The sequence below is a fragment of the Cyrtonyx montezumae genome, unplaced genomic scaffold, assembly GCF_038088225.1.
Source record: "Cyrtonyx montezumae isolate F1298 unplaced genomic scaffold, pur_monq_1.0 scaffold_0, whole genome shotgun sequence".
In the NCBI taxonomy this organism is placed as follows: Eukaryota; Metazoa; Chordata; class Aves; order Galliformes; family Odontophoridae; genus Cyrtonyx; species Cyrtonyx montezumae.
Genome location: NW_027071824.1, coordinates 50,804,657 through 50,829,962, shown reverse-complemented (window position 1 = coordinate 50,829,962; position 25,306 = coordinate 50,804,657). Strand labels below are relative to the sequence as shown.

The 25,306-nt window shown below is 41.8% G+C and overlaps 1 protein-coding gene across 4 annotated transcripts in view; it reads right to left on the bottom strand.

The window, feature by feature from the left end:
* Positions 1 to 25,306, bottom strand: part of FYN (FYN proto-oncogene, Src family tyrosine kinase) — a 128,453-nt gene that overhangs the window by 90,984 nt on the left and 12,163 nt on the right. The window contains exon 1 of one of the 4 annotated variants that reach the window (XM_065734924.1): positions 5,269 to 5,411. The exons of the other annotated variants lie outside the window; for them this stretch is intronic. The gene's annotated coding sequence lies outside the window, so the exon portion shown is untranslated. Of the gene's footprint in view, positions 1 to 5,268; positions 5,412 to 25,306 lie in introns of those variants that run through there. 4 annotated transcript variants of the gene reach the window in all.

The window sequence follows — 25,306 nt, the reverse complement described above, 5'->3', positions numbered from 1 at the left end:
CAACACAAACTGGGAATACTTATGAAAACAGTCTTAAGCTGTTCCTTAGGTCTTTCCACATACCTTGGGTCAACACTTCACCCATTTGTTCTACTGCACTGACTGCCGGATCCCAGGGAGACCAGAGTTTAAGGTCAATCACTCAAGACAAAATGTTTTGTTATCAATTTGAAAGCAGCAGTAGATGAGTCACACAGAACAACAGAGTAGGAGTTTCAGAGGTTGGCTGTGCAACCCCAAAGACCTGTTTTAAAACATATGCTTGAAAGAGAAGCAAGGAACACTCAAAAATATTTTCTTGGACTGTCTAAAAGCTCCAACTTAGAGTACTTCAGACTCACAGGCCTGATAGGTTGGGACACAGATTTTTTCCACTGCTTACTCACTGATGACCGATGAAGTTACAAATCTCTGTCCAAAAAAAAAAAAAACAAAAAAACCAACCAACATTGCCCAAGCTTCTGCATGGTCTTTTCTCCATCAGTGGCAGTGACTGTGTGATCTGGTTGTGTTCATAGCATCCTCATCTCTCAGTAAGAGCTGCTACTCAAATCCCTTCAGAAGGAAATCAATGACATTTGCTCTACCCCAAGCTATGGTTTTACTTACAATATACTTGACAGGACTGTGAGCAGTGCTGTTGTGGAGACAGCTTCTTCCCTTCTTAGCCCTTCCACTCTGAATCTGTTTCATTTCCAGCTTCTGTAAATAACTGCAAAATAAGACTTTTTTCTTTCTAACAATGGCTATTTTTAATTCTCCCTCCATCCAGTTTACAGGGAAAAGGAGATCCTGCTACTTTCAGTTCTTTATTTTGGCCTGCTGCAAATAGTGTCAGCAGTCCTTTTAACCACAAGGTAAAGAGCACCAGTGACACACTCCAAGGAAGCAGCCCCCATGCCTACTCTGAACAACAAAAGTAGTTACCAACACCACTGACTGTCGTTTGTCAAAACTCAACACTATTCTTGAATCAGAATACATGCTCAGTAATATATTATTATTATTTTTAGTGAAGTGACTTCAGACTGGTCCAACCAACACATGTAAGGTGTGTTGGATGGCTTTGGAAACCGCTGGCTTTCTAAGTGATAATTGCTGGCAGTTCATCAGCCTTAGCAGTTTGACAACATTAGTGCACCGTGCTGAAACTAAAGCCCAGTTCCCACAGGGACTCTGGTGCACACTTTTCCTTTCCTGCTGGTTGGAGAGTTCCTAGAGCTCTGCTGTGAACTGGCAGATCCTCCCCCTGGCCGCATACTGCTCCTCAGGGGAAAGCCAGCAGGACTCCATTACATATCCACAGCACATGCCATTAAAAAAAATAATTTACTTTTACAATGTATTAATTGTGCCTCCACTGCCACATGATTGCAAATAGCTCTGGCGAACAACTGCACCTCGATGAATAAAAAGTTTGTCTGACCAAAGAGTAATTGGAGTTGCTTGGCATGGAGGGTGAATGCTGCAGTGTTCCAGCTGACACATCTTGCACAGACAGTCCTGTAAGGTCTCCTGTACTCACTGGTAAATACCAAGTGCAGCGAGCAAACCTTTCATGAAGTTTTGGAGTTAAAAGAGGGAGGTTTCAGGGCAAACTGAAATACTGGCCTCCTCAGTCTGACTGAATTTATCTCCTAGTCCTTTACATTCAGTAAGCCATAATAAAGTGTCTTTACAGATGAACTTTAACAAGTTCTATTTTTTCCTTGAGCAGATGGAGAATTTTTATTAAACACATCCATAGTCGCAAAGTAAACTGATATTAAATGAATACTAGCGGGAAAAATATACAGCTTTTACACTTTTTTTTAAGCCTGTAAACTGGTCTTCCACATTGCATTAAAAAGCTGCAAGACTCAGGTGAGTTAAACAAGTTCAGTCCCAAGCACTAAACCTGTCAATACTACACCTTCTTCCAGCCAGCTTTCAGTGCTACTGCTGTTATTTTTCTTTGCTTCTGCTAAGCCAATTTCACGCTGTGAAGTATTCACATGATGCAAACAGCTGTCAGCTATGTGTGGTTTTCCCCTCTCACAGGTTTTTACACCCTCTGTCTTTCAGAGTTTCTAACATCAATCTCCTCGTGCCAGGAATTTCAAAGTTTCTGCCACTGAGGAGAACTGCACTTCTTATTGAACTGCCGTTCTCATTGGCAAGGATTTTACAGAGCAGAGTTTTCACTACAGAAAACCAGATGCTTTACATCAAAAGGACTAACACCACGAAGGACCCCTAGAGATGTTGAGCACGGGTGCTTTGCAGAGTTATGCATTTGTCTGATCACTCTTCCTGCCAACATCAATGGGAAAATTTCTACTCATTTCTATAGGCACAGGCTCCCACAGACAGGGAAAAAAAAAACAACAAAGCGCATGTGGCCAGCTGCTTCCTCCTGCCAGAAACATGGAAGAGGTTCCCTTCATAGGGCAGAGTCAACTACAAAAGCCACATTTAGAAAATCACAGCTGTTCTCTCCCAAACTAAAATACAACATCTTGGTGAAAAAACATGGTAGGTCTTCATAGGTAGAAGAGACAAGCCATGTAACCTTCCTATCCAAAAACATCAGATATGAACTGTGATCCTTCTTTTCATCTTAACTCTATGATTGTGGTCTCAATCCCAATGCAAAGCAAACTTCAGAAAGAAAATGAGATTAAAACCCTGAACAAAAGTAAACCATAGCACATAGTAGAAAAGAAAAATGGAATGCTGCTCCAGGTGACCACCCCGATTGCCCTTATGGTCCATGCCTGGCTGGGGAATGCCTCTATCCAGGAGAACCTCCTGATGGTCAAAGCACAGCTGATGTTTGCTCTTCCAGCATCTCAGGGAAAGCATTAGTTGTACCGAAGAGGAAACACTGGATGGAAGGCTGATAGCAGATACAGGGTTAAAAGAAAAACTATTAGCAGGCAAGAAGTAGTTCTTAAGAAAAGGTGAAGAAAACAATTTCGGTTTAAGTCAGTGTCAGGTGATGCTGCCCAGTTACTGCAGGGGAACGTCAAGGACAGTGAACAAGGTGTGGGTGGGAGGTACAGCCACCCAAAACTCCCCACCAACGCTCCTCCTTTGCACAGTTCCACCCACGATACCGTTTGCAGTCTCTGTCCCGTGAGGGCATGGCCCAGATCTGTGCAGTCCTGCCTGAGTGGTTACTAGGGCATGGAGGCACAGCTGACAGCACGCATGAAAGTTAGGTCAGAAACGCATGAAGATTCTCATCCCTGAGAGGCAGCCTATGTAGCTGAGGATAGATTCTGGCCTCACCCCCTGTTCCATCACTCAAGGTTCTGGGCAACAACTAAGGAGACCACAGCCTCTTGGTAATAAGCAGCAACCCAATGACTTCATGGCTTCACTAGTATCTGTGCTCTTCTGCTCTTATCTACGTGCTCTCACACTGAAAGATAGCATGGAGCTTTCTCAGCTGTGACAAGTGGCAAAGACAAAATGAAATCTGAACAAATATTTATGAAACTGATTCTTAAATCCTAATCTATGTAAGTTGAAATTCTTAAACACTTCTTCGGCTTTAGCCACAAAACATCAAGAGAGAAGCCAACAACATTTTGAATAATTACTAGATTTCAACTTCAAAGTTCTTTCAACTTCACATTATTTCATGAAAGAGAATGTTATAAAATAACTACATTATAATTATTTAGTAAGAAAATCAGAAAGCCTTTGGTATGCACAAACAAACAAAAAAAAGATTTTAAAGATCCAGAACACACACTTCTGAATGTAATCTGCATTATAAATACCCATCCAGACAGCTAAACACAACTGTAAGCAGCCATGAGATTTATGCATGCACGTAAAACATAGAAGCTTAGAAGCTTTCATTATTTGTAACACGACTGACATGGGTGACCATGCAACTCTGAGCTTGCAGAAACTGTAGTCGTGATTAGCTGTGGGTGCTTGGAAGAGGAAGAGCACTTGGTAACAGTTTAATTCTGCAGTCACTCTAGTTCCTCCACTTGCCCTAAAAGAACATTCAGTCGGCCTTACCACATTCAGGTAAGCATCCAAAACAAATTCAGGCAATACCTGAATAGGCTTTCTGCAACCAACGGAAATGGCAACTCGCTAAATAAGCCCACCTGTTTTGGAGAGGATGGCTTGAATATGGTGCTGGAGACAAAGGAACAGTTATCAGTTACCTTTAATGTAGAAAGAAAAAAAGTTTCCTTCCTGTCAAATGCAGATACCTTGGCAAACTGTTAGAGACCCCTGTTTCTTTAGAGAAGAAAGAGAGAGAAACTCTTCCATCCATTCCCCTCCCAAATGCTACGTGGTATCTATGTGCCCACTTCCAATGTCCCCAGCAGTGTTTGTAGGATTGTAGAGGAAGAAAGAGAGAATAACCCACGATTCAACAACGGCAGTAATGACGCTCTTTTGCCTGTCATTTAGTAAGTTGAGCCAGAGCCCTCGTGACAGAAAAGAGCTTCCAAGTTTCAATAGCTTTTTTGTAGTGTTGCTTCACGGAAAGTTTTTACTGACACTGTCATTCCTTTGGAAGTACTTGAGCAACAGCTTGTTCCTAGCAGAAAATGGTGTCCCAAGAATGAAACTGCACCAATACTATCTACAAAATCTTGTAGTCAATGTCCCATCTCTCAAGACCAATACTGAAAAAGCGCAAATAAATTGGGATTGTACACATGCAGTTTCCCTCAGCCACATGAGATAGGAAAAAACTCAAGGCTTTGACTTTATGGCAAAATTAAAACCAAGCCAAATCAAACCTACTAACTGAAACAGAGGTCACTTGGTGAAAGCACCACCTTCGGGTGCCCCCAGTAAAAGAGATGAAAATAATGAAAACAGATTCCTTATTTTCTTAGAAAGCTCACTACAGGAAAAGGTAGCTGGAAAAGAATGAAATCTTAAAAGCCCACGTGATCTTCTTATGGAGAGACACGTTTGTACAGTAAGAGCATGAATCTAATTTGTTCACAATGGGACATTTCCCCCCCAGTGCCCAGGTTTGCCTGCTGTGAACGAAGTGCATCTCAAACACAGAAGAGCAATCTTGCAACCCAGGCACTGTATGCAAAATGACCTCCTTCCTTTTGCACCTGAGCAAAAAGAGTCCTGGAGCAGGACCACAAAAGCACCACCACACAGTAGGAAAACCAGAGACGTGAACAACTATTATTCATTCTTCTTCAAGGCCACATGATTGTCAAGATAGCTATGTTATTGCACCATCAGTTACAAGCTCCTACACATGAGGACTTGCTCTGCACTTACCAGTAAAAACCGTTTCACAGGAACAGATAATCTTTGCCTTTTATCCACTAGTTTCCTTTTACAGTTTAAAAATCGCTAGGCAGCATTGACACCTACCTGCAGATTTGTCTTCAGACACAGCTCTGCCCAAAACAGCCTCTTCTTCCTGTTCAGAAATTAAGCTTTTTTTTTTTCCCCGTTTAGAAGACCTTCCAAGCTTGCTGTTGTAGCTACATCACCTCAGTCATACAAGAAGAAGAGACATTCATTTAGATGCTATCTGCCATGAGATCAGAGGTTTTATGCCCATGCTTCCTCTTCACCTCTGCCCTTCCAAGCCCACCAGTATGTGCAGTTACTAGCACTTGCTCAAGCCAGTAGTGGAGTTGGGTGTAAGACAGCAACTACACAGTGACCTCTGCCTCTGAAGTGCTTCTATTTTCTTCAATAAAGCAAATATAGGTGGTTTCTTTTGAACTCCTTTTCACTGTTTCTTTGGTGTACATTGCAACACAGTTCAGCTTTAGGATTTTCTACAGGAAATAAGTCATCTGCAACCAGCAAGTCACATGCTCACACTTGAAATAATGCTACAGTTACGCCAATGGGTAGCTGAGAGATAGCTCTACATTGCATGGGAAGGAGAGATCAGCGTGTGGTAGTGGTGACAGACATAACATCTTGGAGACCAGTCGCCCACCTGATCACAGGACAGCTGCAATGAACACTATGATGTGGGAAGTGGCATTTGTAAGCAGGACAAATCAACTACAACATAATCCTGCAACTCAGAATATCCACAGCAAATAAGCCAGGCTTCACAGGACTGAACACACTGAGGCTGACCTAACTGTTAATATAGGCACAGGCAAAACCACATTCATCACATTTTCTACTGAACGGCATGATGAAACAGTACTGTTTCCAGATAGGGACAAGACCTTGCTTACCGTAACAGAACTGTGTCCAGCTTTCACTAACATGGCTGATTAGTATCCTATCAGTACTTGGCTACATTATAAATCAACTTACCTAATACAGTCTATGGAGGCATTTGTCTTAATTATGGAAAACACACAAAGAATCATCTCATAAGACAAGTCTGATTTCTTTAATTATTCTGATTATTGGATACTGATCACTTCGAATCTTTATACAATTTTTATTAATGCTATTCAGGCAAATGGAAAGAGACATTCATGACTGACTCCTTAAGGAAAAAATGAGTCAGGATGTAAAAGACTGTTTATACCAGAGTAAAGAATAGTGTAAAGACCAGCTAGCCTTAGGATTTGCATCATTTTTCCTAGCTCAGGATGAGGCTAGGAAATGGGAGACATGCAGAGTCCTTTTTGCCTTCTAATTCATACATAAATAAAAATGGAGCAATATCTATAAAGAAAACAAAATTGCAAACAACCAGCTGTGCCTCTCTTGGACTGTGGAAAGCACAAAACATGAGAATGCAAAATGTTGATAAATACAAAATCCACCACCCTGTACTGCTCTAAACTCAGGAAAAGAACAGTCAGAATCCAATCCCAAAAGACCAAGCTCCTAACTCATCAATAACTTTAGTTACCAAAAAGAAGTAGTCAGTTGTCACTTTGTACAGTTCACCTATTTAAAAAAAAACCCTCTCTCTCTGAAGTTGAAACAGCACATTGCAAAGGCTTTCCTAATTTGGCAATCAGAGGTGTTTGGAGTCCCTGTCAGTAATGCAAATCAGACCACTTCCTGCCTTCTGTCTGTTGTCCAAAAGCTTCGGGAAAGGGGTATTTGGTATTTCCCCAAACACCAATAATGTAGACCAGACATGCAGAAATATGGATATTCTCAATAGGGTACAAGCATGAAGAGGAAACAAGATGAGCAGAAAAGAAGAGCAGACAGATCTGAGATTTGGGAGCTTCCCAAATAAAGTGTATTTTTATGGCACATGGGCTAAAGAAGTTCTCTACGCTGGTTTGCATTGCAGCATAACAAAGCATAGCCTGAGAGGGCACCCTTGCCAGTTTCCTCAGGCACCATGTAGAAATTAAAAATGAGAAAACCAAGAAGGAAAACCATTTAGATGAATTTAGTAGATTAAGGGAAAATTATTTCATTACAAGAAAGCCTCAGAAGACACACCAAATGCACCCTCCTGACTCAGTCAGGATGAATGTGCTATGTTCCTCTACTCTTTGACCAGCCTCAGAAAGCAGAAACCTAAACGCAACACTGAAGTTGACCTCTCTGAGCTGAAAGGAGGGGACGTGTCTGGAGAACAATGCTGGGCTCCAGAGCAGTTATATCAACTGCCTCTGAGGCTGCCACTAATTTATAGGCTCTTAAGTATTTAGAAATCGCAGGGAGGAAGGAAATAGGCCTCCCTCACCCACAGAACTGACAAGACTTGGAGGTTTCTTAGTGAAAATAGCCTTACCATTACTTTGCCAAACTAGACAGAAAAGGAATTAAAAACACTACTGTTGGTAGTAAGGTATCTGGAATGAGAAACTGAGCGCCTTGGGGTTTTCAGGCCTAAAGTCCTAATTCAGACAACTTCAGGCAGAGTTGTTTGTCCATCTCTCCAAGGAGCCATTATAATGAAGTCAGTAATGATGAGAAAGGAGATGATGAAATCACTAATGTATTATGCACAAACACATGCACGCAAGTGAATTCCTTGGAAATTAATCTAAACTTTTAAACCAAACAAGGATGAGAAATTATGCTGAAAAGTATTGAAAAAGTTCAGCTGGACTGAAGTAATTTCTGTTCATCTTGATCCATAAACAATGAAGAGATACACTGAAGCAAACAGATGCTCTTGACAGAATTTTATTTCCTCTTTCCCTGACTGGAGTGTGTAATGGGCACATTAAGATGGAAGAGAAGCTGTGGCTGAAGGGAAGCACAAGCTCCCTCTGTGTTGTGATGTCAGGGCGTCCCTCTGAACCAGGACACTGCAGGCCACATTCAGTAGCCACATAAGACTCGCATGTGGACCCCAAGCCAGGTATACACTGCTGGGCCTAGGCTCCTGGAGCCTGTGACATGGAGCACAGCAGGATCCTCACTGTCATAGGAATCTCATGCATGAAGCTTCAAGAATCAAAGACTTAATTGGTTAAGACATTTTCAGTGTGCAAAGAATGAACTGTGAATTAGGAAAATACTCAGATCACCTAATGGGCAGGACTACCAGCTCAGCACAAAATCTACTGTGTTTCAGGTTGCCCAGCAAAGACATTCAATCTGTGCTCATCAACATATTCAACTGCCAGTTTGAACCTCCTCAAAAGTGATAACAATGAAAAAAAATATATATTTCCAGAGCAGGTTTTGTGTCTATGCAAAACTGAAACAAAAACCTATATGTTTGCACTGACATTATATATATATATATATATCAGGTTTGCTTTTAAGGTTACAAACAATATCTTAATATTCAAACTGATAATGTGTTCTCAGTATAGTTTTCTTTTGGCACACTGACAGTCAGAAGATTCCTATTTTACAACCACTGGCCAGCCAATCTGTCACAAACAACAGAGTAGCAGGAATATCTAATGAGTAAATCTTGAAAGAAAGGGATGTAAAAAGGATGTTTACAAATTTCTGCATGGATGTGGTCTATTAGGAAGCTATAACTTCTTATCTATTGAGTGTTTACTAGAAAGGCTGAGAATTATGATAGAGTCTTTTGTGGACAGGAAATGGTCCAAAGAAAATTAAACAGATACAGCAATTTGCTGTCAACATGGGAGGAAACACTTTAACCACTAAATAACCAAAAGCTTACATGGTACTAGAATACCATTACAAATAAGAAAAAAGATTTCTCTCAGACGGGCACTAACTTTCTGAAAGTCTGTTAGCTCTCCCATATTTTATCGGGTGGCAAGAAATTCCAGTGGGACTTCGACAAATTAACAACTGCAGGATTAGACACACATTTAATTAAACACAAAGCCATGTCATGTTGCAGGTATGTTTTAAAAGCCTATTAACTTTAAGTATGATTAATGAGATAACCAGGAGATACATCCGCACTTGAAAAAAAGTGCACTACACACCCATACACAGACAGAGAACTTACAGGAAACAATACCCAGTAATATTTCAACTCTGGGCTTCCACCTCATAATCAAAACACCGCTTCATTTCTTTTGCTATAAAAATTTCATGAAGTGAAATACAGATACCACTGGTCTCTGGGAAGAAAGACATCATCCAGAAAGGTTATATACTTAAAATTTTAAGTCTATTTTATCAATTAAAACACAATCTAGATTTTCAAACTGCAGAAGGATATTTTACACATGGCAATTTTAATCTAAATTCCATGGGAGAGGCACTTCCCATCTGCAGCTGAGCTTGCAGTACACACCCAACAGCTTCATCGAAATCTGTTTCTCAGCAGCCGTGATATCACTGCACACGCAGCCACCAAGCACAAAGAGCTGTTCACTATTCATGATAACTGGGAACCAGAACATTAAAAGGGATTGAAAATGATTACATTCAGAGGTTCTCCGCTTTTACAAAAACACTTGCTTAAGGACTACCACAGAGGAGCCTTTTCTCCGAAGAAATTGCACTATTGATGCCTTGTTCAACCTCCACTGATGTCAAACTGAGGTCTTCCCATTAACTTCAGTTAGCTCATGATCAATCTCCACATTTCCATTGCCACAGTTAAAACAGGATGGCAAAGAATCACGATTCTGCTTATAGCTAAGGCTAGTGGTTTGTCACCCTGCCTGCATCAACACTTGCAATGCCACAGCAGGGCTTGTAGTCGCCAGAATGGGGAAGGAGGCTGCACATGTGACTGGGGTGCTGCTGGTTATGGGTACAAGAGCAGTCATTTACCCGTAACTAATGGTGTTGCTCTGCTTGTACCTCCTGCACAATGTCCCTCTGACGCACAGAAGCAATGTGCATGTTGCCTTTCCCCATCATGGCTGTAGTTTGGCCAAATTACTGATCTACAAAGTAACTTTAAATGTTTTAGTAAAAAAAAAAAATGTATTATTAGCAATAATTTAACATGGCATCAGGATACTACTATGGAGAAAAATACATATAAAAAAAAAGTTAAGTTCTCATTTCCATCCTTCTTCATGTTGCCCCAGGAGTGCTAAGGTTTTGGCTTCCTTGCCACAACAAAGCAGAAGCACCTCTACATTTTCACTAAGATATATATCAGTTTGGTACACCATCAAGAAATTAAATTTGTGCTACCTATATATATTCAGAAAGGCAATAAAAAAAATAAATAACTTCTGATTTTGGAATACTCAGCCATTCTGAAATAGTGAAAACTAAACAAAATCATGTATCTAACTTCCAGCAAGGCCACAGACATCAACAAACAAAAACAATTCAAAGGAATTCAATGATCCTGAATCCATATATTGTTGATGTTGATAGATGTAAGTTTATCCAAGAGTTTCAGACGCCATGAATATTAGGAATTGAGTTTAACATGCATATAAAGATAACTATAGCCCATACTCAAATCATTAAGCATGAGAGAAACAAGGTCTCCTTCAAATCAACATTCTGTCCTAGGCTGCACTAACTAGAAACATCTTTAACAGACACCTTTGCTAACAGAAATATGATCTACGCAGCTGAACTTTCATGGGACTTGGGCTAGAAGTTCCACTTCTAGGTCCAAGATGGTAACAGCTACACATCTTGTAGCTTTCAAGCTTCTGCTAGAATGCACATATGCAATGGCACCAACTCTCTCTCACCCTGTGAGGCAGGTGCAGAAGGAAAGGAGCAAGTAATCTAAGGTAATGGCAGAACATACACAGTCAGAACATTCATCCAGCAGCTGCTACTCAAAAATCTACCAGCTGCAAGCATGGATCCCAACTTACCCCATGCTGACTTGTTTGCCACTAAGAGAAATAAAATTTTAAGTGGACAGCAGTCACAGCATTCATTTAGAGAAGTTATTACTAAACTGAAGTTCATGCTAAGTCACCTCTAAAAGAAATTGCAGGCATATTTTTTTCCTTGCAGCTATTTACCAATGGCAAATATCTTAATTTCCCAGTTGAAAGTGACCAGTAGAACATGTATTCCCCATTCCACACATAGAATGAAAGAAGTAGTCAAAAGCTGCAAACATGCATGCTCAACAGAAAACTCTGGATTGTTCTTTATATTGCCAGTAAAATTCAAAAAATATAATGATACAGTCTCATTAGAACTCACATTCTTAAAGCAAGCATTTAGAGGAATTTTAAGGATGAAAATAAGGTTCTGACTTGTACAAAAAAATTAACTACAAAAAATACTCAGATGAAAAAATAATGAAGGTTTTCATTAAACATGCAAAATAAATTCTAGAATAAAATAGAAAACCAGGTGGAAGCATTAATTAACACATTGCTAAATTAAAACATTAATTATCAGCAGCAAAAGCAATTTCCAGCGCAATTCTCCCCAAAAAAGAAAAAAAAATATCAGGTCTACCTACTAAGAAACTGGCATATGCAACTGCTTTCATATTTGAAAACCTGATGAATGAACATAAGTGGGCCAATCTAGCAGTAATTTTGGCAAAGGAAATCTCTCCAAAGCTGTGGCGTTTTGCACACGAGCAGTTTACAGGGCTCAGCTTGGGTTGCAGAAGATAAAAGATTGCACTGCCAGGCATTAAAGAGAAGAATAGAAACACAGCTCCAAATAATAGACTACTAAAGATCAGATCCAATTAAGACAAATCCTCCTGGCTTGTGCAATGAGATCTCATCAAGCTTCCAAAACACATTTCAAAGCTACTATTGACTGGTGAAGAAGTAAACAGGATTTTAAATTTAATTTGGCCAAATCTAGCTCAGATTAGTGCCACTGAAACATGTACTATAAATTACTGAATTGCTTCAGTAGCCAAGATGATTCCAACTTTCTTAGGGCTGCCAGCGACATATGTAGTGGAAGCAGCTATCTTCAGCAAATACTTGAGTTTGATGGAAAACAGTTTTATTTCTATCAAAATGACACAAGCTTGGTCTGAATAAATTCACAGGAAGAGAGAATCAAGAAGCTGATGCTGGGAAAGAAGACTGACAGCAAGGCAAAAAGTTCAACTTCCAAATGTCCTAGTGTGAACCAGGAGATATAAAGGGTCAGTTCTGTCAGAGATGAACACTTGCTGGAATTGAGCACTTGGTTTTACTTCTCAGGACTTGAGCACAGCTTGCCCACTGAGGCAATGGAGTCTCCATCCTTGGAGAGCTTCACACAGATCATCTGGACACAGTCCTGGTCAAGTGGTTTGATCACATTAGATCAGATGACCTCCAGAGGTCCCCTTCCACCTCAGCCACTCTGCAATCCATTGACTGAGTTCTGAAGTACCTCAAACACAAACTGATGGATGAAGGTGATTAACAAAGCCTTACATAAGGAGAGAGAGACCCATACACTCTCAGCTTTACACAGGGTCAAGATGCTGGAAGCCCCTAGGCTCCCCAGCTCCAAGCAGATCACAGGCCAAGCAGAGGAGGTGCAGAAAGGGGCCTCCACTGCTGGCCTCGTGCCTCAACCCAGCCCCAACCTGCCCACTGACACTCACCTTCTTCTCCTACCCAGGTCAGAGCCAAAGGGCTCATCCAAAGCAAGACCCGACGGTACCACTGAGCATATTGCCTTTGTGGCAGGAAGGGATTGGAGTGTCAGACAATGGACATTATTCAGAAACCACAGACACTATGATATCAAGTGAAGAAAAACTCTGAAATAAGCAATGGGAGGCAACACATTTATTTTGAAGCTATTTTCTGTCTTACAAACCATAATGATACTTGTTTATAAACTTCTGTCTCCCAGAGGTTTGAAGTGTTTGGTTTACAGATTCTTTGATTCCAGAAAGTGGGGGTCTGGCAATTTTGACCTGATTTTGCCGCTTCATGAGGGCTGCCACACTGAATAGCCTGATGAAAGGAATTTCAGCTGAAGCTTTTTCCATCCTTTCTACTTCTTAGAACTTATTCTGCAGTACTTCAGAGACTGCCAAGGCATCCCTGTGTTGCCGTCCTATGAAATACAGTGCAGACACAGATTCTTCTTAGGATTTCCAAAATAATTAAAAGCATAATACAACAAAGGAAGTACAGAAGAAAGAAAAAGGTGACAGGAGGAACACGAATCCATTATAAACCAATACCTGCGCATTTAAGTTTGTTCAACAGATCTTTTTCCATGGAGTATGCTTATCTTAGCAACAAAGTTAATTTGACAGAATAACCCCAGGGGCTCCTTTATTCCCAGTAAGCAATGTGGGCAAAGTTGATCTGTTCTGCTTCAGAATCACTACATTTCAATGCCCCTCTAGAACTGAAAGTCATTCTGTTCTTTTTAAAAATTGTGGTAGGGATAATGGCTGATTAAAATGAATACAACTTCTGCGGTTTGCTGAAGGAAGCTTTCTATTAGATGAGATGGAGTTTACAACCACTGCTTTAGCCATTCATTATCAGTAGCAGTTTCTTGTTTATTTATAGAAAAGCTGAAAGGCAACAACAGAACTAACCAAATAAAAAAGAAAGAAAAGGAAGGCACATGACCTCACCAGCAGGAGCCGTTCCTGCCCCAGGGCCTGGTCAGTGTGGTCCCAAAGGGAGCGGAGGGAGTGGGCTGAGTACCTGCACTGCCCTAATCTAGCCAATCAGTGATTAGACAGCATCCTCAACATGAGCTGCAACATCTTGACTGGTGTCCCTGGCCCTTGCCAAAGTAGCATTTAGGCATGAAATCAAGCATTGCACAGCCTGCTGGAGCTCCCTTGCAATATCTTTCCCCAGTGAAAACAAATTTGCCTGATTAGGTGGCAGCACTGCCCCGACAGATGAGCTCCGGGAATTCAGCATCCTCAGGCATGACAATGCAGAAGGGGGAACCCACAGCGAGTCCCTTTTCCCCCACAGCATGCTTGTGGGGCAAAACCACTTGGAGGAGCTGCTCATGTCCCAGCAGAGGACAGGCATTGTCCCACACTCATCACCCCCAAGAGCAACAAGTTACTTCCTCAGCACTTAAATTATCACAGTTGAAAACAATGAGGGTAATACTAGGTTGGAGACAGTAATTCTTGCACAGATATCACATAATGATGAAATAAATTAACATAAACATGTATTATTTATGGAAATGCATAACTTATCACCACTACTCTCTAGTGCATTTACTGTTTCCAGAGTGAGGGAAATGCTCATGAGGCAAGAGCAGTTTGTCATTTTATCAACAGCTCCCAAACCTCCAAAAATACTTCAACTATATCCATAAAAATTACAGACCACAGCCATGTTTGCCTTGTGATTACTTTCAGCTAAATAAATCTTCTCTTTGACCACAGATTTTATATATAACAGTACAGATTTAAAACTGATTATACCTCAACCAAGATCATTTCTGGAAACACCCTGCTTGCCTTTTGGATGGGTTTCCACTTGAATCAATCACAGTAATTGCACAGCTCTTATGGTACATAGAACTTCACAAGAATACAAAGAGCACTGCAGAGTTTTCCATTTATAGATAAGTTCCAGTGTAGTGATCTTGCACCATCTTCAGAAAAGCCTCCAAGAAGGGATGGTGCTTAACAACATTTGGACTCCACAGAGCCATCTGTATAGGTGAGGTGCTGGTGAAGTGAGCATGGGACATGACTCCAGGTATTGCAACCCCTCAAAGGGTGGATGTGCTGGGAGGGAGATGAAGCACTGGAAGCAGAACAGACTTGGGCATCATCTGGAACACCAGGCACCATCACAATCACCTTGTCAACAGAGGGACTGACTTAAGGATAAAGCAGATACATGTGGCTCAGAAAAGACTGGTAATGACCTTGTAGGATGGAACAGAAGATTAAAATTGTATTAAATGAGAATTGCAGAATAAATAGAGACAAATATATCAGAAGAACAGAAATTAATGACATTCATCTCAAATTCAGAAAGAGAAGGTACGATGGAAATTAGGCAACAGTAGAAGGAATATGCTTTCGTATGAGAAGGTAGTCTATCGAACTCACTATATCAGGAGAAAAATCAGTAGGCCTGGAACACCAGTCAGTCTTTCCTATAAACACAGAACAGCATCCAGTTTTGCTGTAATGCTGGTAACAGCATTAAAAGGGCTATTAAACATCTCATGTACAGCTTTACTTTGGTCTAATTGCAAAGAAGATTTATTATTTTCTCCCTGTAATGTTAAAAACCTTTCCTAAAGCTCCATGATCCGGTTAAGTCAGAGACAAGTTACTGGACTAGTAGTACCACAGGTATGGTGCAGGTGGAGCAATTCTCTGGCTTCTATTTAACATGCAGAAAAAGAGAAGGCTATGAGATGCTACCAGCGGAAAAGAAAGAAATGCCCAATCTGAATTCCAGCATGCAAACTTTAAATCCCAAATCTTGGAGTGTAAAAGCAGTAATTTACATTTGGAGCTATCTGCACCCTTCCAACACATTGCTCGTCATTGCTTAGGAAACCTTTACAACTGTTTAGACCTTTTGTGCTGCGTATCAATCATAGGCTGAGTTTTCTGAAGAGCTGCAGCCAAAAGAGCCCGGTTGCTTCTAAGTACGTAACTGGGCAAAAACAAGACTCTTTTATTTGGAGAACACAGGGCACTGAAACTCATCCCAATGCAAATGCTTTTCACTACCCTACTTCTGACAACTTAGAGTGGAATCTGGATGCATCTCCTCATCTGCAACATTTTATCCAAGAGTTCTGGTAAGCTAAGTGAAATTAAAGCATCATCCTGACCACCCTTTTGCAAATCTTTCCACTTAAAACGTGGGATAAGAGAACCCGTGGCTGGGTTGCTAAGTCAAGACACAGAATTAAGACTTCTCAAGTCACTTGATCGGCACAAGTCCCAGCAGCAGTCACTAGTACAAAACTATGGCGCTGGGCATGCAATACTTTCATCTCACAGATAAAACCAACTTTAACTAATGCCCACGGAGAACCCCTAGCAGATAACATTTGAAGAGATATTTATTTGAAGGAAAAACAGAAAAAAACCTTCTGACACTGTCCTTGTCATTTCTTGAGAAATTTATGCTTTCACTCATCAAGGATTTGAAACATTTGTATAAAATCTACTGTGTCTTACAGCATTTTGCCTTCAATTCAAGACGTTCGATTCCTATTTAAATACAAAGTGGAATTAAATTGTGTGCTTAGCTTGGGATTAACTTGGACAGCAAATACAACGCCCAATGATAACACCTGTAACATACATAACTTATCTACACAGAACAAGCTGGCAGAGCAGTTACGTCTTTAGCAAGCCAGACTCAATATAAAAAGGATTTACTTGCATGCAGGAACATTTGCAGTCTCTATGCAGTTTTTCTTTGAATAGATTTAACATTTAACTAGTTCAACCACATTAATCCTGGAGCTCCAGCCTCCTAGAGAAGTATTTATCACTTTTTATTTAGAACTAAAAATGACATTTTCAGCAACAAAATACAGAATTTCAAAGAACTGCATGCAAATTTTAAAACATCCCTATCTAAATAAATATGAAAACCTCCTAACTTCCTCAGAAAAGAAAGATTCACAGTGAGACTACACTTTTCTCATTTATATCGGAGTGAGTTTTAAGCTTTTCAAAGCCAGAACTTGCTGTAGCTCTTTCTTAGATAGGAAAGTCCATCATTTTTTGAAATGTTCAGATTGCAAAGGCTAAATTGTAGCAGTAATAATGAAATACTTCATTCAGAAGGAGCTTCAGCTTCAGATTGAAAATTCAAATGAGAAACTAACTCAGTGCAGCAACTGATAATGCAAGTTAATTAAGAAAGTTTGGAACATTTGTCCTATTTCTTCACCATGACTTCTAGGTTCTCTAAAGAATTCTCTACTGTACCACACACTACACTGCGAGGCACAGCAAACTCTGCCCTTCTTCTGACTCCTTTGTTTGATTCTTAGAATTTAAAAATTCACCTTGAGATAACAGAGTAGAGAAATTGAGGGAACAAAATGTGTTTTCCTCCGCTAGCCTTGCTTTACGATGGGCATGCGGGTTGTTGTAGGACTGCTCCTTCTCCAGCTGTATTCCGTTCCCTACTACTGTTCCCTGTGACCCTCCCCTCCACTGCAGTCTGCTTTCTTCCAAAACACCCCAACACGTCCTAAAAGCAAAACACTCCCCTGAATACTAATCCATGAGGAAAAAGAAATAAAGCAACTGAGAGCAAATAAGAGAGCTCCAAGCCTTGGCATCTCCCACTCTAAGCCAGTTAAAAATACACAAAAGCGTTCTGCCATTTCACCGCGCACATTCTGCTGTGAGGGCACACAGGGACTGGCAGGCAGCAAGGCTGTTCCCTACTCTGGGGACCCACAGAATAATAAATACTGAAAGTCATTCTGCCAGTTACAGTGAGGCACGTGGGGTACAGGCCCAGAACAGCACCTGCTATGTGCAATGCTATGCTCCCCTTCCTGTGCCAAAGCCCCCATTCCCCTGCAGCCACTAGGGATGGAGGCCACAAAGCTGGTTGCTCTGGTTGTGACACTCTGTGGGCCTGTCACCACCTCTCTCCCAAGACTGGCCATGAAGAACTGGTACAGCAGCCTGAGCATGCCGTGTATTCAGGCACTCCTCTACCTCCCATATTTCTTCCCTCATACTTCACCAAAGCACCCAATGTCCCCAGAGGCCCCTTCCCACTTCAACTACCCTGTGATTCTAGGATTCCCACAGCCACACCTCCCCCTCCTTTGGGCCAAGCTGTTCCAGACTTGGCTTGGTTCAGCCTTTCCCATCTCAGAGTCTTCACCCTGGTCCTGGAGGCTTCATGTGTTCTCTATGTGCACATAAGTGATCCCTCCCCAGCCTCATCCTCAAACTGGGACAAGGCAGAAGCCACTGTCCCACCCCTGAAGAGTAGGTCAGATTAAACACAAATGCACTGCACTGCCACATCCCAAGCAGGCCCACTCTGAAACATCAAAATGCTTATAACTGCTTTTAATTATAACAACCAAACAGCTTTCTTATCAAAGAACTCACAACATCTCCTCTGGTTTTGTTAAAAACTTCTTTCTACTACTTGGCTTCAGTCCACTCTCATCCATATTACACGCCACTGTGGGATTTTGCTCTTTTCAAGCGTATATATTTTATGTTTTAGCTTCAACAGTTACATGCCTTCTTGCAGGCTCATTCCTGCCCTGGCTATATTTTCTACCCACTTTCCTCAACCCAGTGGGATGGCTAGCAGCTCCATCCAGACACTGCCCCAACAAGGCCATGTATCCCCTCAATAGAGGGTTGGCTGCAGCGATACTCTCATAGATAGGATCAGTTCATCCTGAGCAGATTCTAGCAAGTCCTTTTTTTCTTAGTGTGCCTTTTCCCCTCAATACAAATCAAGTCAGCGGGCTCTCACATCCCTTCATTCAACTCTCCAAGACAACAGCTGTCAGATGCTGCAGGGACTTTCCTGAGTGAAAACACCAATACGACAGGCCAGTACCTTGGTGAGGGAGAGGGCAAGCAGAAACATACACAGATTGAGTGATTGTTTTAAAATATGATTTTTAATTTATCTTTCTAATCCTTGAAAATTATTTGGAAATAATACAGATGCAGCATTTTTTTTTCCTGTGGACTACAGTGGAATTATGCAAGTGAGATTTTCCTTGCAGTGAGACTGAAATACTGACTGCATCAAACTCACAGGTGGAATGAAAGGTCTGAGCTGAACAGCAGATGGCAGAAAAAAATCAGTTATTAAAGAAGAAAAGACCCTAAATTCTACGGGCATCTATACTCTTCATAATGTTTATCGTGGCACAGATGCTTTGGTCACATATATATTATTGTAATCTTGCTTACAAGCAACTTTCTTAGACTTTATGACACATAGTGCACTTGCATTAGATTTGTATTAAATATTTTTTTCCTATGATGTGGCATTTTAATTAAAAAGTCTTTCCGTGAGGAACCACAAATTGATCACAGCATCTCCACAGCAAACACTGCTACAGTAAAGCAAATTTTTCAAAGAAAAACCAGCATACTAACAACGTTAAATAAAAACAAGCAAGACGGCAGAATAAGACCCAAATAAGACATATGGTCCATTTGGGCAAGGTTTCCTGCAGCTGGAGTTAAAGAAATTTCATGATGTGCTAACATCTGCATTGACCAGAGGGAGAAGTTATTTTCCTTTCTGCCCAGAAAGAAACAGAGAGAAGAGGAAATGGCAGAAGGCAGATAATCTCTACTTTACACTGACGAACAAAATGACAATGGAAAAGACCACTGGCCTCAGGAGTCCTCAGGAAATCAGTCACAGGAAACGTCTGTTTGAAATTAGTAAGTTAAGTGTGAGCTCCATTTGCTTGTACCCTGAAATACAGTCAGGTTTTTGTTAAGGCTACAACTACAAGCAGCATCACATTCTGTAGAATCTCTTGCTTTGAATTTTAGAGAACACATATTATATAAAACATTGAACATCCAGATAATAAGCCTGTTCGATAATGCACGTATGCACTTATGACCTGGTTTACTTTGCAGTATTGAGCTGAAGGAAGACGACCTCTCACAGATATCTGACCTGCTTTTTTTTCTCGTTGTTTAAAGAAGGAAAAACAGAACCACAAGTCTAAGGTTATGTAATCTTTTCTCAGAGCACAGTATAAACATCTACCCACCTGTCTCAAGATACCATCAGCATCATGTTGGGGACAGGTGAATCAGCTATTATTAATACAAAAACATTGATAAGCACAAGGCAAAGGTGATTGGTTTCTTCCCCCCACCCCTCCCTTTAAACTCCTTAAAGTGTTTCAAGTGCTGAAATACTTCTGACCAAGGACTTTAGGGGATTTTTTTATTTCGCATTATAAATCATAAGCAGATTATACAAGCACACCAGGGATTATATTAAGCAAATGCTATTTTGTAGGTTTAAAAATATTTTTACTTCAAGTAAAAGTCAATCACCAAACAAGATCTCCTCCCCTCTAACCTCTACCCTTCCTCTCACAATTCTCATATTTTCAACAGTGAGGAGATAGGAATAACAACAAAACAGAAGGAAAAAAGTTACTCTTCCTCACAGTAATTAAAATAACATTTCAATATGCAATCAAATAATTTATCAAGTCTGTCAACTTCAGTTTAAAAACGAAGCACAAATCTGAATTGTTAGGAAGACAGTGAACTTAGCTTTTCCTTTTTACTCCTATTTATAAAATCTGACTGCAACATTATCAGCTATTCAGCAATCGCCTTTATGTGCCATATTTCTTTGTACTGTCAGTACAAACAACAACAACAAATCAATTCACATTCTACAATATGCTTCATTTACAAACACCTCACTTGGCAAATAAAAGCTGTATTTAGCTGCTTCCTTGCGCGTCTTCAGCGCATTCTACAATCCCACTTCACAATGCGCTATTACCCCCACGGCAGGCACTGGGGATATTCATATATTTCCCTGAAGTCTTCTGCTGAGAGTCAGAAAGGGATGACGGCTCAATGAGCTTGTGCTTTGATAGACAGGGGCACCTCCAAACAGTTTTCAGAAATGTTTAAAAATAAGTGGCAAAAGAGAAGATATGCTAGGTTATGGAACTGAGAGTATTAACCCTGCAATGAGAGGAGGGAAATAAGATTACAGGGCTGGAACTCTTCACAGAATAACACGAAAAAAGGTGCTGATGGTTAATTAAGATTGTGCTGATAAGTGCCAAAAGTCAAGTTCTCGATTTCCCCAACACCTTTCAAGTATAATTAGGCTTAAAATAACGCAGAGTAACTGTGCTGCCATATGCGAGACTGCTTGTTTATGTTCTGATTTTGCTTTCTGCTACCTGTAAACGACAGTAAGATTTATTATATAATCAACTGAAGAGCTGTTTTACATTCTCCATAACTGCAGAGTTCTTCATACAATACAGACCAGAACCCCAACTGTTAGCATTAAAAATAAATAAATAAATAAAGAGCCACTTTGGGCACTGAAATCTATGCGTTGAGAGTCAGGTGGTTAGCAAAACAGTTGTTTTAAGATCTCACAGGGTCCCACATCCCCTTCCTTCAACAACACAACTTCTCTAACTCATTCCAGTGCCCCACAAAACTAACACAGGTTTCAGACCCATTCTCGTTCCCACTGAAAGCAACTAAGAGGCAAGGAGCCCACACAGCCACCCACTACCGTAACAGCACCGAATTTCCATCCTGTGCTCTCTCTGCCTGGTTTTGCACTCGCACAAAGTCTGGTTTGTCAGCCTTGCCACAAACACGGTGTGCAGCAGCAAACGAGCATGGTTCACATGCTCAGATTTGCAGCACAAGCGAGCAGAGAGACCTCTGTTTGCCCAGAGCCTTGACACACGTGTGCGATACCACATCGCACTCCCCAACTCTCCACTCCTGCCCCTCATCAGAGCTTTGCATCCAAAGAACAGCTACACCCTCTTTGCATGACAGAAATGCCAAGGCAATAAAATGGTGTGCACAAACCCAGGGCACTCTGGAGACGCTCCCAGCCTTCTTCCACCTGCCCCTCAATTCACACTGAGACAGCTCTTCTCTGCAGAACACACTGAGAGGTTTCCACTCAAGTACAGTCTCCTTCAGTGCTTAAAATGACTGATGCTTATTTAGTGTGGTCATTTAATCCTTTTTTTTTTTGGGGGGGGGGGTGGGGGGAGGGGGTGGATGGGGGAAGGGGAAGAGAGAAGGGGGGGTGAGGGGGGCAGCAGGCATTCCCAGCCTGCTAAGAACACAAAATGAGTTTACTCATGGGTCCCTGCATAGCTCAGCACTGGAGTTTTTCCTCACAAAGCATGCTTCCCAACCCCCCCAGCATCCTAAGACACCAGAAGCATTATTGGCAATTTATGACAAGAACTGACAGCAAGAAGATAAATTCAAAAGTGTCCTTTATTTAGGTGCCCAATTGGAGACAAATGAAGCCTGACTATTCAGTACACTTGGAGCAATGAGCCCATTGACTCCATTTGCAGTTGCATGTGCTCAGCACTTCTCCAGTCACCCCATAGTTTATCAACATGCATGCACTGGGAAAATCAGTCATTTTTTCATAACCACGTGCTGAAACGGATTTTGTTTCCTAGATGCTGAGCAGATCCTCTCCTTCCCCCTCCCACAGTGCTCCCCACCTTCTTCACACCACACCTCCCAACTCCTGCAGCTGCCCTTCTGCAGAATCCCATCTATCTTCTGATCCAGGCTGGATCTGGAGCAATCCAATGGGGGAAGCGAGTGCCCTGCCAGGAAAAGAGGCTGTGGTCACAGCATACAAACACACTGTCATGCACACAACTTAACACTGCAAGCTCTTCTGCATCCTTGACTTAAGAAAAGGAATCATGGAAATGTTCTTTGAAATGAGGCTATTTTAAGACTGTTAAAAGCAAACTAACCTTTTCCATCCCCAGAGGATTGTTCATCACATGAGTGCCTGTGATTAATCAGCAGGCTGATGCACAATCTCTCCTGTTTAAGCTCAGAGAGAAATTGAAAGCGTCATGCTGCTTTCATCTGTGAGTTCAGCAGAATGGAGGGGCAGTGGTGCTCATGGTTATGTACACAGCTCTACATTTATTGACAGATTTCATGGGTTGTTGCTACCAGCAAAAGGAAAGAAGCCCTCAAATCCCCAGTTCAATCACCTGCACAGTGAGACCCAGGAGGTGAAGGTTTCTCTTCCCCATCTCACCACAGCTTGGTTTCTCCTGCCTCCTCACCTCTCCTCACTGTGCCAACAGCACCCACACTGCTCCTCAGGAATCAGCAAAACAGTGGTCTCTTCCCCCAGGGGATCCCAGCAGACAAACCAACACCGCTCCCTTGACCCGCAGGGAAGGCTTTGCCATGCCACGCCTTAGGTGCCAAGGCTAGTGAAATCAGCCAAGTTAACAAAGGGAAAGAATGGGGAGTGTTAGCAGCCTTGAAGGAAAGAAAAAGCTGTCACAAGGATACAGGCTTTGTGCAAAGTAGCAGGGTGTGCTGCTAGCAGAAGCAACATCGACAGGAATAACAGATAAGCTTTCGGGGACTGTGCCCTTGAAATTTCTCCATGTTCCCTGAACAGAGATGCTCTATACAAAGAAAGCAAAAGGCTGCATGCTAGAAGCAGCTTTCCAAATACCAATATGCAGAAGAGAGCAGGAGTACACACTGGAGATGCCAATTCCTGGAGCTCTCTGAGACAGTGTAGGCTAAGAGGGGTCAGCAATGATCTGCATTCAGCATGAGAGCAGCAGTGACTTAAGACCCCTTCCCCATTTTAAGTTTCCAACATGCCATCCTCAGTAAAGCAAAAGAGCTTGCTTTGCACCCACCCACCCTAATTTCAACACGCCTGCATGCTTTGTGGTTTAAGATGCAGCCTGAGTCAATGCTGATTTAAATACATACACGTTATGGCAGTGCTGAGTACAGACACTGAGAAGAGCCAAATGAGATACTTGTTAGAGATTATGGGCAGGCACCCCTCCCTCCCTCTTGAGCTCCCATCACTGCTCACTGCCCAAGCACATGCTGCGGCAGCAGACAAAGTTCTGCACACATTTGTAAGTGAGCTGGCAATAAAGACAATTATTTGTCTCTCTGCCATACCACTACTTAGGAAAAACGACTTGCCTTACAGAAGCAGTAGGTTATTAGTACAGCATTAAGGGCAGAGCTTTTAGGAGCAGCTCTTCACTCACCTTCACAACGAAGGTAGCGTGTCCCTTAAAAAGTAGTAGAGCAATTGGAGAGACAGGTTCCTGACTCTGCAGTAGCTGTGAAGCGATCTGTTCTGGACGTGTACTAGCAGCCCACACAAACATGTAACACAGAAGAGACTATAAAAACAAATGACTGAATGCAGATTTCCTTCTCCTAGACTGTTAGGTGTTCAGGTGAAGACAGCCAGGAAGAAAAGAGCAGGTTTTGCTAGATGTGAGCAGCCACAGCTCAGGATGCTATCACCCCCTCTAGCAGAGAGGGCAGGTTATCCCTGTCCACACCACAGGTGCCTGCAGTTGTCAGGGTGCCCACTTTACCACATCAGCCTCGCAGCTCTAGGAGCTGAACCATGGAAGGATGGACAACCCATTACAATTTTCATCAAGAGCAGGGCAGGACTCTGCTCTGAGCTGGCTCCCAGCTCATGAGCAGCCTGTGAGGCTCAGAGAAGTCTTTACCTCTCCATCACAGGCAGGAGCCTGTGTGCAGCACTAGTACAGAGCCAGCACAAAGTAAAGCTTGTTGCAACTACAAAGGTCCAACTCAGAGCTCTGCAGGGAAGAGTGCTATTGCCTCTACCCTCACTGTGCCTCCAGCAGATACCAAAACTGAGCCACGATGACATGATTTGTTCAGCCCTAGTCCATGTGAACTACTCAATGAAAACTACCAGTATAAAATACAAAACAAGTTAGAGTTGGTAACAAAACTGACAAATCATCTCACGTTTAACAAGAGCCCCTAAAAACCACCAAGTTTCCCATCCAAACAAAATTGCAGCAATAGTTTCCTTCCTCTGCCCCCACTCCTCCTTCCTTCCTCCTCCCTGGAGGCTGAATTTAGTCTGAAGCCCTGTAAAAGCAGCATGTTCATGGGGTTGGATGAGAGGCACCTTTGCTGCTGTTGAAGATGCACAACAGGAAAGATCAGAAGCCTGATGCATCCAGAGGAAAGGGCTGACCGTGGTCAAAACTGACAGATTAAGAGAGACAGAGAGAGAAAGCTCAGCCTGAAAACTAAATTACAAACTTCTGCCTTTCCTCTCTCTCCTGCCCCAGCTTCCTTCTATGCTAAACAGCCCCTATAATCATCAATGAAATCAGGCAGGGAAGCCTTGTAAGGGCCCAGGAAGACTCCTCCTGAAAGGAAAGAAAGACAAATGAAACCTGACTTTTAAGGATGTTAAAAATCCCTGTTTCTAGGAAGAAGAGACAGAAAATTAGTTTGACATATTCTGCCTATTAACCACATGAATTTAAATTTAGTAAGACATTATTTCTGGTTACACACAGGCCA